This window comes from Chiloscyllium plagiosum, unplaced genomic scaffold, assembly GCF_037043375.1.
Source record: "Chiloscyllium plagiosum isolate Xiang-an unplaced genomic scaffold, Cpla_swu_hap1 HiC_scaffold_1, whole genome shotgun sequence".
Taxonomy (NCBI): domain Eukaryota; kingdom Metazoa; phylum Chordata; class Chondrichthyes; order Orectolobiformes; family Hemiscylliidae; genus Chiloscyllium; species Chiloscyllium plagiosum.
In genome coordinates, this window is record NW_028270139.1 from 140,658,829 (window position 1) to 140,676,052 (window position 17,224).

Consider the following 17,224-nt stretch of genomic DNA (forward strand, 5'->3'; position numbering starts at 1 on the left):
GCAACACTGGTCTGCATATGCTAGCAGAAGAAGGCATGCTAGTCAATTGAAGTCCTTGTGCTTTTGCCTGGGTTAGAGCTCTAGTGTACTTTGAAGGTCATAGATGCAGTAACAACCATTATGCACCCTGCTGTTGGAGATAAAATGACTCTCTGACTCAGCATACTGCAAGCCAATCAAAAGGAAACAGGACGAGGGCTCTCTTGCTCGGAGTGCAGTCAGTTTACCACCATTGAAAGGAAACAGGACAAAAGGATTTCAACTAACCTGCAAAAGCCAACAGTCCCAAAGTTCAATTATCAACATTCCCTTGCTTACTCTTCATAACCGACCCAGAGAGATCAGGTAACATTTTTTGGACTCACTCTTTGTTCCAATCTGTGTTGCAATATTTTAATTCTTTTCACATCTAGTAACTAATAAACTCACTCTTTTGCTAACTGGTTCCTTTTAAGAGCATAGCTTCATTTAGTCTGGGAATAAAGCATCCACAAGGGAGGGGATCCTTTATAAATTACTCCTATTGCAACCAACCAAGAGGGCAGGTGAATGGAGCTAGTTTATTCTTCCTCTCGCGAGAGCTTAATAATTTGTGGTGCCCTGTCTTGGAGGTCCTTGTCTGGGATCTGGTGACACCAATGTTGACTGCTTAACTTTGACTAATGTTATCCACCTGAATATGCAGACATGGTTGCCTTTAATTATTGACATGATACTGAAAGAAAGCTCGATACTAAATTATCAGAATGTGGTGTGTGCTAAACTAGAAATACAAAACCACAACCTTCCAAATCACCATTACTGATAACAACTTTTCATTCCAGATGTGCATAATTAACTAAATTTCTGTCTATTTTCACATTTCCAGATTAATAATTACTAACAAAATTACTAGCATGTTATCAATAATGTAAAAAAAGGAACATAATGATAACACTGCACTGTCAATAGATTTAAGCTTGCATGAAATCATAATCAGTTTTTCATCAAATGTTTGTGTGCCTGGATGGTAAAGAAAGCCAAATGGAAAATAAAGCACTCAAAATTTAAAACAAAAAGTTTCGAAGATTCTGAAAGTGCACAGCAGATGAATCCATTTCAGGTAACTTGCTCTTGGTCAGAACAGATTCAGTTCAGTTTCACAGGTGAGCCTTCCTGAAGCATTCAAGATATGAGATATGTATGATATGTATGCACTTTTCAGGCAGTCTTAAACTGCTGTCATTCATTAAGCACCTCTGGACGGGCATGAGACAGCAGCCCCACGACTCCTTGCTCAGAGTGCAGCAAAGGCAGGCATGTCTACTCAGCTTTCCAGTGAGCACTGTCTGTATTTGTTTTCTAATGATGAACCCACGGTAATATTTCATCATTCCGAGATGAATGATCGCTATCTTTGCATCAAACAGAAGATAGTAACATGAGACAAATTATCTTGTGAGACTGGATTTCAAAGGAAGAGAGAAGTTCCAATCTGGGAACAGTCCTAAATAGACGAGAAAAGATGCCAGAACCATTACAGAAGATTTGCTGTATTCATCTGAAGTTGAGATTCGGGCATTTCAGCAGGTGAGGATCTGGACGTGCTAACATTTATTGCATATGATATCTGACTAGATGGTACTTGAATAAATTGGAAAAGGCCATATCCACCACTACTCACCTTGATGTGTCCGAAAGCACAGGAAACTAGATGAGGGACATGACTGAAGTGTAAAATACCCAGATGTGAACATACAAGCATGTAAATCCCAACCAGGACCTCCCATCTGAGTCCACTTCCACCAAGTCTTTTTCTGATGATTCTCAGTTAATTTTACTGAAGAGCAAGAAACATCTTAGAGTGAAGGCAACATTCCACACAGTAGCTTGTATTTCATTCCCATGAAAACATGTTGGAAGCCAGTTATCATAGACGTCAAAATAAAGCTACTGCAAACAAAGGGCTGTAGAATGGAATAAAGGAGAGCAGCTGTTCCCTCTCAAAGGAAAATCCATAAGCAGTGAAGCAAGAGACAGTGACGCCACCAATCAGTTTGTGAATGTCTGGTAAAACAAAGACTGAGGTCCAATACCTCACAAACCTTCCTAGAAGGCTTGGATTGAGCCATACAGAAAATGCACATACCACAGTGTGACAGGCAAACACAAGAAAGCATGCCCAACCCTTCAAATTCCACTAAATCACTGCAGTCTTACAATGTTTAAATGGACCATATCGTCAAAGCTGCTTGAGAGTTTTGCCAGCTAACTATCTCAGCATGTGTCTTCACATTAACATAGTACATTAGAGGTCTTTGTGCCTAGTTTAATGGTCATGGAAAGGAAACATTACACACAAAGGCATACAACAGTTCCTCCCAGCTTGGACATTTTAGATAAAAGACACAATGCGCCAGTGCTTACAGTAAGACATCACTAATGTCAACTGCAAATCAAGGGTGCAATGAAAAAGAATAGATGAGTCTAAGCTAAGAAGATGGAGCCATTAACTGCTTCCTCACAGAGGATCCAGATAAAATGAAACAGGTAAAAATGAGGAAAAGGCAGCAAAAGAAACACATGTGACTTTATCCCTGCAAAGGCACATTCTATCCCCTCAGTTTACACAAACCTGACTTGCATTTGATCTGATTTAATGCATCTCACTTTACAACCAGATGCCTTGGGCATGGCAGCAAAACTACCAGATCAGATTCAATGTGACAAATTCTCACCCAAAAAGAAGTAAATCTCTGTTAAATAGCTGAAGGTATGGAGAACAAGGTGACTTTACAAATAATTGTGTATTCAGGAGGCTGAATTGGCAATAGTTGTTATCAGATTTTGAATGCTCCATAAAAGAGCCAATGTCAACTCGATGGGGTGAAGGCCTCTTTCGGGGCAGTAAATGCCTATCATTGGGAACAGAATCTATGCCAAAGTTTACAATAACCACAATCACAGCCACCATAGCAGCTTTGGAAAAATGGAAGTCCTGCACACGTGGAGTTCTGAATTTCCCTATGAAAGCTGTTGATCTATTAATTTTCCTCACATCACTCACTTTGTGACAATTTGCAACTGATGAACACTTATCACTGGCATGTGAATGAGAGTAAGCAATGTCGAATTTGAACTCTCCCCATTGGGCAGGAAAAGAAGGGGTGGGGGGAGGGGAGGGAGAGCTTCACTTAATCTCAAATCCTATCAATCTTCAGGTTCAGCACCATTGGCTTTGGTGATGGATAAGGGGACAGCTTATACAGGACCCTCACACATGAGTGCTATTGTATCAATAGAACCCCAAATGCATTTAACTGGGGCCTGAGTGCAAACCCCCTATTAATCCCTAAAACCTTCGCAGGCAACAGATAAGATATTCTTCATGATTAAAACTGATAGAAGCAGAACAAATATGTGCATGTGGGAAAATATTTGGACCTCAGTCCAACATGCAATCCAAGAGCAACTGATGGAAAGCAATCAGTGCATAAAATTCAATGAATGCTACTTCTAATAATATATCTTTCATAAGGAATGCATCACGTAAATTAAATCATTAACATTATTTTTCTACTGACCAGGAAAATTTAACATAGTCACTGTTAAATAATTGAATGTGAAAGTGAGGGTCAATTCCATTTAAAAATGAATAACAGATGTAACACAATTGAGCTTGAAGGGTCAAATAAATGAGAAGTTATTCAGTGGGAGGGCTTTTTACCCAATAAATTGGGGAACCTTCAAAACTAATTTTCTGAGAATGAAGCCTACTGTTACAGCAAGCACCTATTCAAAGACTATATTGTATTCCTCAAAGTAACTGAAAAGCAAGTCTTGAGAGGCCTACACTCTTGTGACTCAATACCTCTAATCCATTCTGTGTTTTTTCCCTTTTCCCCACCTCCCTCCCCCCACAACATTCTTTCATTCTTAGGTTGGGCTTGCATTAGCAAGGTTTACAGAAAGATCACAATCGAATCACCATAATGAACGAGAAGAGCCACAAAGACTGGGCTGAGTAAGTAGCTAATGAGAAAGGATTCCTCCATTTACAAGATAACCCCACCACAGGCAAGATCATTAAGGAGACTCAGAATAGAGGTGAATGGGGAAAGAGATTCTTGCAGCAAAAACTCCAACCAAACAGCATCGCGCTAATACCTCAGAGCACAATACCCGACAAGGCAAATCCCTCAAAACTTAATGAGCTACAAGCTTTCTTTTCATAGCAACAAAAGTTTGGCCCCTTTCTTATAACTAATCATGAACAAACGGTATCTCCGTGATGTCAATTAATAGTCGGTTCTTCGAATGCTGAAATAGGGAGGAAGGTGGCAGGAGAGAATTTAGGTCCACTTTAGCCCGCTTCCTTTTAGATGTAAGTACTACACAACATGCAAGAAATTGTGAAAAAAAATGCCACCTATCGATGCATTGTCGTTTCGCGGGGATCTCACACACACACACACACACACACACACACACACACACACACACACACACACACACACACACACACACACACACACACACACACACACACACACACACACACACACACACACACACACACACACACACACACACACACACACACAACTTTTTCTGTGCATCTGTCAGTCTCTGGCCTGACACTACCGCAATTAATTTAGTCAGGGCTCTTGCATTGTTGGGAATTGTCCAAGACTTGAGGACTGACACATGGCATCTTTGACAGAAACAGGGTTGTCCCTTCTTCCGATTAGTCCTTGGAGCTGAGGAAGTGATCCTTTCTCCTAATTTACCTTAATTTGTGATTTCTGCAGTTTCTCAGTCTATCCTTCAGAGTTCCTAGAGGATAGTCTACACAAATCATGAACAGAGGGGTAGTATGGGTGCTATATATTCCCACCTTACTCCCAAATGTTTGAGTGTTTCCATGTGGTTTGATGATACCAGCTTCACTCGGTTCCACTTGTTATCACGTGACTACAGCACCTGTCTGATATGATATATGTTTAAATGGTTTGACCATTGTGAGAAACAGTTTCAGCAGTGGCTCAGTTGTTTGTACACTTGGCTCACAACTTGAATCACAAGGTTCCCATTCCAGGGCTCAGGCCTCCAAATCCTCAACTTAAGGCGCTGACTTTCAGATGAGACATTAAACTGAAGCTTAATTTATCTGCTCAGCAATATTTCAAGGAACAACAGAGAGATCCTTGGTTTTCTTGCTTTAAAACTCACCCACGCAGTTGTGAGCCATACATTCCTTTACATTACACATTATCTGTGGCAGTTCAATAACTTTCAACAGGGATCTGTAACCTCAAGCATATCCAGTGTTGGACCATTCATCAGGATCTGCAGCACCATTTATGAGAATTAACATCCACTGAGTGTCATTCATTAGGATGAATAGACCTATCATTCATGAAGATTAGTATTGGTACAATTCACCAAATAAAATCCTTGTCGTTGTGAATACATCTGTGAAAAGTAAAGTCTGAAGCATTTGGAATCATCTTCAGCCATTGCCAAGTAGATGATGAATCTCAGTCTCCTCCAGTGGTCCCCAGAATCGCAGATACCAGTCTTTAATCAATGCAACTTTGATGTGACATCAAAAAAACAGCCAGAGTTCTGGAAACTGCAAAGGCTATGGCCCTGGCAACATGCTGCCAATAATAATGAAGACCTGCGCTCCAGAACTTGATGCCCCTAGCTAAATTGTTCCGGTACTGTTACAAACTGGCATCTACCAGATAATGTGGAATATTGGACAAGGTCTATCCTATCCACAAAAATGTAAGACAAATTCAACCCATCAATTACCACCACAAAAGTTTACTCTCAGTTATTAGCAATGTGATTGAGGGTGTCATCAACAGTCCGATCAGGCAGTACTTAGACACCAATCAGCTGCTCATTGAGTCCAAGGTGAAAGTAAGGTTGAAACTTTATTGCTGGAACAGCACAGCAGGTCAGGCAGCATCCAGGGAACAGGAGATTCGACGTTTCGGGCCCAGGCCCTTCTTCAGGCTGAAGAAGGGCCTGGGCCCGAAACGTCGAATCTCCTGTTCCCTGGATGCTGCCTGACCTGCTGTGCTGTTCCAGCAATAAAGTTTCAACTTTGATCTCCAGCATCTGCAGACCTCACTTTCTCCTCCAAGGTGAAAGTAAGTACTGCAGATAGAGTCATAAAGTCATAGAGATGTACAGCATGGAAACAGACCCTTTGGTCCAACCCGTCCATGCTGACCAGATATCCCAACCCAATCTAGTCCCACCTGCCAGCACCCGGCCCATATCCCTCCAAACCCTTCCTATTCATATACCCATCCAAATGCCTCAGAGTGGTGCTGGAAAAGCACCGCAGGTCAGGCAGCAGCTGAGGAGCAGGAAAATCGACATTTCAGGCAAAAGCCCATCATCAGAAAGGGCTTCATTCCTGATGAAGGGCTTTTGCCTGAAACATCGATTTTCCTGCTCCTCAGATGCTGCCTGACCTGCTGTGCTTTTCCAGCACCACTCTAATCTCAGTTTGGAGTCCGCCAGTCCCATTCATTTTATGAGCGGACACAAGAAGCACAAACTTCTCCCTGGGTTGGAGTTGTAACAAAGATGGTTGTTGTTGTTGGAGATCAGGCATCTCAGCTCCAGGAATTCCTCAAGGTAGGAACTTAGGGCCAACCGTCTTCAGTTGGTTCAACAAAGATCTTGCCTGCATCAATAGTCAGAGGTAGGGGTGACCACTGTCGATTATACAATGTTCAGCACCATTCACAACTCACTGGTTACAGAAACAGACCAGGTTCATATGCAGCAGAATCTGGACAATATCCAGATTCAGGCTGATAAGTTGCAAACAATATCCATACAATATCCTGCACAAATTAGGCATTGGGCCTCTATTCCCTAGAGTTTTGAAGATTGAGAAATGATCTAATTGAAACCTACAAAATCACAGATTTATAGAACTCCCATATTGCAGACAGAGACCATTTGGCCCATCGAGTCTGCACTAACCCTCCAAAGAGCATCCCACCTGACCCACACTACCACCATATCCCCATATTTGCCATGGCTAATCTGTCTAGCCTGCGCATCCCTAGACATTATGGGGCAATTTAACATGGCCAAGCTACATAACCTGCACATCTTTGGACTATGGGAGGAAACCACAGCACCCAGCAGAAACCCACGCAGACACAGGGAGAATGTGAAAAATCCACACAGACTGTCACCCAAGGTTGGAATCAAACCCATGGAACGAGGACATACCACAACCAAAAGGACTAGCCACACTACCATACATCAGGAGCATCTCGGAACTGACTGCCAGACTACTGCGACCCCTAGGACTCATAACGGCACACAAACCAACAGCCATGCTCAGACAACAACTCACCAGAACGAAGGACCCAATACCCAACATGAGCAAGACGAATGTAGTGTACAAAATACCATGCAAGGACTGCACTAAACACTATATAGGACAAACAGGAAGACAGCTAACAAGCCGCATACATGAACATCAACTAGCCACGAAACGACACGACCAGCTTTCCTTAGTAGCCACAGGGCCAGACGACTATAAACACCGGAGGAAACATCAAAGAAGGGCTTCGCAGGAGGCTCCCAAGCACTGATGATGTCACCTAGCCAGGGGACGAAACGTTTGCAACAAAAACTTCCAGCTCGGCGAACAGAACCACAGCACCATGTAGAAGAGCAGCTGAAACAAGCCAAGTGCTGGAAAGCGGGGTTAGCATACATAGGTCAGTGCAGACTAAATGGACCGAAGCGCCGCTTCTGTGCTGTATGGTTCAATGATTCTATGTAACAAGATATGGAGTGAATATGGGGAAACACCATGATTGTGTTGAATTATGGAGCAAGCTTGATGGGTTGAATGGCCTACTCCCTGCTCTATATCAGTGTTGACAATTTCTCAGTTAGATATATTTGTGTCTAAATTCATTCCATTCCTGAGAATTTAGAGTAAAAGCGAAGATGATGTTTCTGTTCGGGAGCACTGCATGGTTAGAGGGTGCTGTCTCTTGGATGAGACCTTAAAGTGAGACCTTGTCTGCCTTCTTGGAGTAGACACTAAAGATCTAGTGTAGTTATAATCTGGGTCCTGGCTAATATTCATCACTCCCTTAATATCATTCAATCAGATAAGCTGGTCATTACCATGTTGTTGTTTATGGGATATTGCTATGGGAAATTTGCCTGCCATGTTCCATCCTACTGTAACAGTTACTAGACTTCAAAACTGCTTTATTCAGAGAGGTCATGAAAGACACTACATAAAAGCAGGTTTGATTCGGAGATGCCGATGTTGGACTGGGGTGTACAAAGTTAAAAATCACACAACACCAGGTTATAGTCCAACAAGTGTGGACTAGTGTGCTTCCAATTAAACTTGTTGGTCTATAACCTGGTGTTGTGTGATTTTTAACTAAAAGCAGGTTCTTTTTCTCCTGCTGAGATGCTGTTTACTGAAATGTATTAGAATACAGAATCATTTTTTAAATTTACCAACAGGCGAACCCCATTGGCACCCTTTTCCAGGGATTGTGGGCACTGTCACTGGGTCCATTGGATGCCCCTCTACTGGCATCAGCTGGCAAGCAGGGTGAGAGACAGTGGAGCAGTCTTCTTAAAAACCTGCACAGCAACATTAAATAACATGGATTTTCCTTCACATCTCCAAGCTATAGGTTTCTAAGTCTCACCTGATAACTACCCACCTCCTCACTGCATTTAAATTTGGGGAACGTCATGGCATACGCTCTGTGATGACATTACTTCAATCAGTACCCCGGGTCATGGTGAGGTTACTCTCTGATCTCATTAATATTAAACAGCTAGCCAACAGGTCACCCTTTGAAGCAGTGAAAATGGATTCCCACGTCTTTTTTGGCCTTTGAATGGAGTCCACCCACCCTCAAAGTTTTATCGCAGTTGACATTTTGGGGGGGTGAGTTTCATGTGCACTGTGTCATTTTGCTTCCCTCGTACCTACTTTAACACAAAAGTTATGGAAACCAAATCACGTGCTTTTTTTAAAATTAAATATTGAAGTTAGTGTTCTCTCTGTCTCCCACTAACATGTTCGACAGTATTTGCTGCCTTGATTAAGCTCTCTAACTGAGTTCAATGCCTAACAACTCAGCTCTTAATAGATATGTTCTATATGTTTGGAAATCATCCCTCCCTCTTTTTTTTGTTGAATTTTATTGTTAACCAGTTTGCAACAAAACAGATCAACAGACTAAAATTGAGGGGTTTTTTTCTTTTAATCAAGTCAAGAGAGTCAACTTCCTTGTGATGGATTACAAAAAGCTGCAAAACCTGAAAGCTCCTGTTACAAACAAGTTAACATAATCTATTTTATTCTCCCACACAGTCATCTGATCATTGATGCTGCTGGCTGAATGGCAGGTTTTCAAGCTAAGAACATTAATTATTCCCTCAGGGAAAGTCAAATACATGTAAAACGTTCAGCTCTTAGTTTAAAAGTCTGTAGCATTTTAGGTTTATATTTTTGGCATCTTTAAGCAAACAGCAGTTGGATACATAGAGCCCATGCTGTCAGAATAACTCTTAATCAGTTTAAGAGATGTTCCACTGCTGAATAAAATTGAAAGAGCTCTTTTAAAACACGAACCACAAGTAGCAGCTAAGCCCCCGATAGGGGATATCAGAACCTGTCGTGAAACACAATGGCAACGCTGCATAGAGAATGATAGAACAATTAAGGAACACAAATTAACAGGGCTAAGTCACCACAGGGATGGATATTTGTTGAATTGGCAGCTTGGGAGAGGATGTCAACTGAAGAAGTTCATTATTTTATTCAAGAAACCCAAAGGTTGTCTTGATGCATTGAATTTAATGGACGTTGATGTGTATCTTTCAGTACATTTTAAACCAAAGCTTTTGAAAAGAAAATAATATAAACAACACCGAGGATTATAACCCCTAAATGTTCTACAAACATAATTTGTAGAAACATAAATTAAAATATAGAACATAAATATATCTATTTATTTGGTGAATTTTTACAGAATTTCAGATCATTACTACAGGAGTTGGGTGAAATTAGGGCATTGTTGCAACATGAATTACCCTAGCAGAAATAATGTGGAAATCTAATTTTGAAAGGACAACAGACAATATTTTAAACATATGAGAAAAGGAGGTGGAATTCATCGAATAGCTCCTTCAAGACAAATAGCACTTTGCATAGCATGGACCTTGAAGCCAGCTCTCCACAAACACCTCAGTGGCCTGTCTACTTCCTTCCCAGGGCAGTTTAAATTTAGCCTCAAGTCTTTGGATGCAACAATCGCAACAGGGAAGTCAAGTTAAAAAAAGCTGATCAACGCTGTCCACACTGAGCAAATTTGGAAGGTAAAAGCTTCATCTTTCATTCTTACATTGCTAACTTCCAATAGTGTGAATTAATGTAAATGAACAAGCTTTTAAAGAAGAAAATAATTTTATATATACATTTTTAAATGGGGATTTTTTTCCCATATGGAGAAAATTTGACATTCAACAAAAATAATCTTAATTTTCAGGGCCCCTCAGAGGTTTAGCAGTAATTGTGAAAATAATAAACCATTTGAAACCCATTTACACCTTATTCAATGAAGTGTGAATTTTTCAGGGTTTTTTTGAGAGATTACAATTGTTAAAGTGGAAGATGTCCTTAATTCGATTCATGTCATGCCCATAGACTGCAGATTGGTGGGAGGCAGCTCCACGTCAACAGCACCTCCTCTGGAGAGATGTAGAATTTATGAATTTTTGAGCTGGATTTTACAGGATCGCCTACCTAGAAAGTCAGTGCAGATCTACCTCTCCTTAAAATGAGAATTCTGTCCCTATTGCAAGAGAAAATCCACTTCAGAGAACTGCTGTCCAATCGGATAACCAACAGCTCTGCAGTCCCAGCAGTGTTGGCTGGGAATGGTGACTACAGACTGGGGTCTCAGGCAGACCTGAAGAACAGGAGCCTGGATTTCAAAACAAGTCCTGCAGTATCACCAGGGCCATGACGGTATGGTCCTAGTGAACAAAGCGAGGGATCAGGTTTGAAGAGCCAGGGGGTGAAGGCAATGGAGGACGTGTGATCTTTGGAGTGGGTGCATCTGATGAGTATTCTGGAGCCACAATTGAGGCTGGTTACCCCTTGCCTTGACTACTACCCCCATAGATTAAGCCACTGGGCTACCCACTTGGCACAGACTTCCCCGTGTCTTGGGCATGAACATTCAGACAAGGAGCAAGAGTAGACAGCTTAGCACTTTGAGCTCATTCTGCCATTCACTAAGATCATTGTTGATCTGATTTTAACCTTAACTCTACATTCCCATACATCTTTCATCCCCTTGCTGATCAACAATTTCCCTGAAATTGCAGCTGGGATGGATGGACACTTGCCCACCAATGGTCCAGGTTGGCATCTGGGTGCTGAAATGACCACGTGCTAGATTCTATGAACTCCCCCAATTGCAGCCACCGTCAAGTATGCCAGAGGGAGAGCTCTGTGTACTTGTGGGCTCTCCCAATTCAAATGGAGAAACGATGGTGAACACAGACATTTTCATAGTCTTTGACACTGCAGAATCTTTGCTCTTGTGCGGAGGCAGTGGCCGAGTGGTATTATCGCAAGACCATTAATTCAGAGATCCAACTAGTGTCCTGGGAACCTGTATTCAAATCCGCCAAAGCAGATGGTCCAATCTGAATTCAACAACAAAAAAAATCTGGTATTAAGAGATTAATGATGACCATGGGATGTCATGCTGTGGTTAAACAGGATGTTGGTGAGGCCTCTTCTGGAGTGGAGTGTGCAGTTATAGAGTCATACAATATGGAAACAGACCCTTCATTCCAACCAGTCCATGCCGAGCAGACTAAACGAGTCCCACCTGCCTGCATTTGGCCCGTATCCCTCCAAATGTTTCTCATTCATGAACTTATCCAAATGCTTTATAAACTGTAACTGTCTTATAACTGTACCTGCAACCATCACTTTCTCTGGCAGTTCATTCCACACATGAATCACTCTGTGTGTAAAAATGTTGCCCCTCATGTCCTTTCTAAATATTTCTCCTCTCATCTTAAAATATGCCCCTTAGTTTTGAATTCCCCCACCCGAGGGTCAAGACCCTTGTCGTTCATCTTATAATGAATTTATAAACCTCAATAAGGTCACCCCGAAACTCCTACGCTTCAGTGAAAAAAGTCCTTGTCTTCCCAGTCTATTTTAATACCTGAAACCCTCTGCTGGTTACCCTACTACAGAAAGGATATTATGATATTGGAGAGGGTTCATAAAAGAGTTACTAGGGTGTTGTTGAGTATTGAGGGTCTGAATTATAAAGGTAGGCTGGACAAGCAGGGACCTTTTTATGAGGTGAGTACAATTTTGTCAATTATGAAACATTTGGAGAGGTACATGGATGGGGTAGGTTCATGGATGGACCAAACATAGGCAAATGGGATTAGTTTAAATTGTGAGAATGGGACAGCATAGGCAAGTTGGGCCAAAGGGCCCGTTTCCATATTGCAAACTTCTATAAAAATGTAAAAGTCACACATAATCAGGGTGGCACGATGGCTCAGTGGTTAGTACTGCTGCCTCACAGAGACAGGGACCCAGGTTCAATTCCAACCTTGGGTGACTGTCCGTGTGAAGTTTGCACATTCTCCCTGTGTCTGCGTGAGTTTCCTCCAGTTTTCTCCCACAGTCCAAAGATGTGCAGGTCAGATGAATGGCCATGCTAAATTGTGCACAGTGTTAGGTGCATTAATCAGAGGGAAATGGGTCTGGGTGGGCTACTCTTCGGAGGGTCGGTGTGGACTTGTTGGGCCGAAGGGCCTGTTTCCACACTGTAGGGAATGTAATCTAATCTAAACCTGCTTATTAAAAGCTATGGCTAATGATCTATGTCTGGGTATGGGATGCAGATTTGCAAGAAATAATTTTACATGAGTTTATGAACATTGGTGTTGAGCCACGTGTCGAGGGTAATTAGGATCTCAGATTCTTGCCATAGAGCCCAGGCAAACCAATACCTTTGTTTAGATCAAAACATCAGCTGCATTTGTACAGCACAACAAGTGACTCGCTTTAAAGTTTTAATAGTTGTTTCATAATTTCAGTAATGAATAACAGATACACGGAAAATGTTCAGCTTCATTCCGAAGGAAAATATGCAAAATGTTTGAACAAGCAGAGAAAACAAAATGGATTCCTCACTGTATCTGCCTTCTCATGGAATAATTGAAACTGGCTTCTCAACCATGAAATCACAGCTTGCGACAGACAAACAAAATCCACTAAAAACAACTCTCTGCGTGCATCCCAAGACTACAAAGTAAATAACACAATGGCTTTCATTCCAGATTGGACTTTGTTACTGGCACGGCAAGCTAGCAAACAAAATATTTTAAAATCTGAGTTTTATGGTGGATAATTTCCACTGAACATGCCTCAAGACTTATTTAATTAGTTAAAGGTGCATTCAATTGTATGTTTCTTTGATGCCCAGGAATACCTTGAAAATTAACATTAATTACTTTGCCTGTAAAACTCTGTATCCTATACATTAAGAATCACGCAATGGCTAATAAACATGGAAAATGGTGTTGTTATAAATCTGGCTTGGAATGCAAACTCCAACCCTTCTTTACTGAGATTGTAATATTAAACAGCAACTTGGGCAAGGGGTTTGGTTACACTCCAGACTAAATTGTGTGGCAGTGTCAAGTCGAATACAGATCAGCGATACAAGGATGGTTTCAGCTATAGGGAGGGGCTGAATAGGCTGGGGTTAATTTCCCTGGAGCTTTGGAGGCTGAGGGGCTGACCTTATAGAAGTCTATAAAATATGAGGGGCGCAGATAGGGTGAATAGCCAAGGTCTTTTCCCCAGAGCAGTGGAATCCAAATCTAAACAGCACAAGTTTACGGTGAGAAGGGAAAGATTTAAAAGAGACCAAAGGGACAAATTTTCAAGCAGAAGGTGATGCGTGTATGGAATGAGCTGTCAGAGGAGGCTGGTACAATTACAACATTTAAAAGTTAAAAATCACATAACACCAGGTTATAGTCCAACAGGTTTATTTGAAAGCACTAGCTTTGGGAGGGCTGCTCCTTCAACCTGTTGGACTATAACCTGGTGCTGTGTGATTTTTAACTTTGTACACCCCAGTCCAACACCAGAACCTCCAAAACATTTAAAAGCTATCTGGCTGGGTATATGAACAGGAAGAGTTCAGAGGGATATGGGCCAAATGCTGTCAAATGGGACTAGATTAATTTAGAATATCTGGTCAGCATGGATGAGATGGACCAAAGGGTTGTTTCCGTGCTGTACATCTCTATGATTTTTTGGCTCAAAGATCAGCCATGCTGTTTAGCACAGGTTCAATGTTAACTACAGGTAACATTGGCCAACCACAGGAAAGCACACGGCAGAAAGATCTAGTGTTCGTATTCCGATAGAAGGAGTAATGATTTCACTGTGTGTACGTTGGTGTTGCAATACTGCAGAGTTTTTTAGAGAGCCTCAGTATAGAACATAGAACAGTACAGCACAGGAATGGGCCTTTAGCCTTTAGCCCATGATGTTGTGCCAAACATGAATCAAATTAAATTAATCCCCTCTCCCTGCTCTTGGTCCATATCCTTCAATTCCTTGCATATTCATGAGCTTATCTAAAAGTCTCTTGAATGCCCCTATCGTATCTGCCTCCACCACCATCCCTAGCAGTGAGTTCCACGCTCCTACCACTCTCTGTGTAAAAAACGTACCTCTCACAAGTCCTTTGAACTTTCCACCTCTCACCTTAAATGCATGCTGCCTAGTTTTAGACAATTCAACTCTGGGAAAAATATTCTGACCGTCAACCCTATCAATGCATCTCATAATTTTATAGACTTCTGTCAAGTCTCCCCTCAGCCTCTGCTGCTCCAGCCAAAACAACCTTAGAGTCCATACCCTCTAATCCAGGCAGCATCCTGGTAAACCTCTTCTGCCCCCTCTTCAAAGTCTCCACATCCTTCCTATAATATGGCGACCAGAACTGAATGCAATATTCTTAAGTTCAGCCTCACCAAAGTCTTATAATGCTGCAACATGATATTTCTCCACCCATATCTGCAATTGATCTATATTTCACTGCATCTGTTGAAAACCTTCCACACTATCTACAACTCCACCAACATGTGTGTCATCTGCAAATGCACTAACCCACCCATCTATGTTTTCATTCAAATATCTGGATAGCTGAGCTAGCAACTGATACAATCAATGCACCAACTGTTCTGCTCTGTTTCAAAGTGATTTTCAAACTTACATCAATTTCGTTTTTGTATTTATGACCTCGAGTTACATCATGTATTGATAGATTTTACAAGGCAGTGTAGAAATAAGAGTAGACTATTCAAACTTGTGAGTCTATATCTGAATTTACGGACTGGGATGTGAATGCATATGTCTAAGAGCCAGTGTGAATGAGAGAAACAATCCTGGTAACACAAGTGCAGGTGGCACTGCAGATCAGAAAACACTTCAACCCAGTTTATCTCAGATCAATTTTCTGCTCCAGTTGGAATCTGAGAAATAGGTGAACCTGGATGGTACAGTGGCATTAAAAAGTAATTGTCAGTCTCACTCAGAAAGTCTACAATATTGTGACTGAGAGCTTGAAATGCAATTAATTTCATCACTGCAAAAGGCGCATTCTTGGTGTTGATTAAGTTTGAGCCTAAGCACAATCAGTGATCCAAAGAATGTGAGTTCAAATCCATTCTTGGCAGGTTAGAAATCTGGATTCAACTCTAAGAAAACAATAATCACTAAAGGTGTCCACAAAACTTACACACTGCTGTTAAGAGCCAAGTGATTCACAAATATACGTTTAAAGAAGAAATCTGCTGTCCTTATTCTATCCAGGCCTTTATGTGACCCTTACACACCAATATAACTACTAACTGCCCTCTGAAATAATCTAGCAAGTTGATCAGTTGCGTCAGCCAGTAATTTAAGAAGCTCCATTACTAACAGCTGGTAGTAATAAATGCCAGCCTTGCAAATGACGCCCATATTCAAAAACAATATTTTTTAACAGATATCATACCTGAGCTGTGAGGTGTTGACAGTGGAAGGGATATTGAAAGGGTTAAACTTTTTTTTTAACCCCTGTACAACCTTGAACAGTACAAAGTAATAGAGCCTTTTCCTTCAATTAATGTCTCTTGGAACCCTACAATTTATTTTCCAGAATGACACTTTATGACAATTAAAGGAGAGAAACATTTCGCACCTCATTCACCATTACAGCTAAAACAGCGCAGTTTTTGATGAAGAACAGAATTAGGAGATTCATTTTTCTCACAAGTTACTAATTATATTGAACAGATTCCAGTGGGAGCATGTAAAGTTATGACAGTTGTATTTCTTATAATAATAAAAAGCTGATATCCAGTTAGGAAAACGGTTTAAAATATAGACAGAAATTTACTACACTGTTCATACCGATGGCATTTAATCTACAGGGACTACTGAAGTATAAATCAATGAAAGGCAGCTAGTCAAATATGAACAATGAGGGTTCATTGAGTTTAATCATGAAGCCTAAGCAGATATCCTGAAAACTTGGCCCATTTCCTTTGAATGATGCATAGAACATCATCTTCCAGAGATTAAGTTACTCCATGATAGGGCAAATTGTACAAGCTCTCTTTAAACAAATGGCTCGACAGCTTTCTCACTACTAAATGTTTTGCCTCACGTTTTCTTTCTTCCTTTTCTAAAAGCTCCAGTTTTTCTGGACTTTGGTTCAACAGACATGAATTGTTCTTTGCTGGCCTTGAACTTTGATTTACTCTTCATGACCCGCCAAATGAGCAGGAACCCGAATCAGCTGTGTTCCCTTTTGACACCCACAAATGCTCCCTTCCAAGAGGAGGACACTGGTTGGGAGAACACTGCTCAGTGGTGTTAGAGAAAAACTACCAGAAGCTCAACTGTGACCCCTCACTTTAATCAGTCAATCCACCAAACATCAGGAATGGAATTTGGGATCTGGGATCTGTAGTTTCATTCCAAACTGAGTATTGACACTACTTTGAGGGCATGCTTTGCTGCGGCTGAATTGAATCCAATGGACAGATTTTCCCTCATTTGCTAACATAAGCAAAAAGATTAGACTGAGTAGAAACAGAATTT

The 17,224-nt window shown here is 41.2% G+C and overlaps 1 protein-coding gene and 1 long non-coding RNA gene across 2 annotated transcripts in view; one reads left to right on the top strand and one right to left on the bottom strand.

The window, feature by feature from the left end:
- Positions 1–17,224, bottom strand: part of LOC122558377 (fibroblast growth factor receptor-like 1) — a 301,131-nt gene that overhangs the window by 77,615 nt on the left and 206,292 nt on the right. The gene's annotated exons all lie outside the window — the stretch shown is intronic.
- On the top strand, positions 260–13,265 carry LOC122558468 (uncharacterized). Its single transcript, XR_015758370.1, has 3 exons — positions 260–345; positions 3,920–4,003; positions 13,153–13,265. It is a non-coding gene; the product is annotated as an uncharacterized LOC122558468 (long non-coding RNA).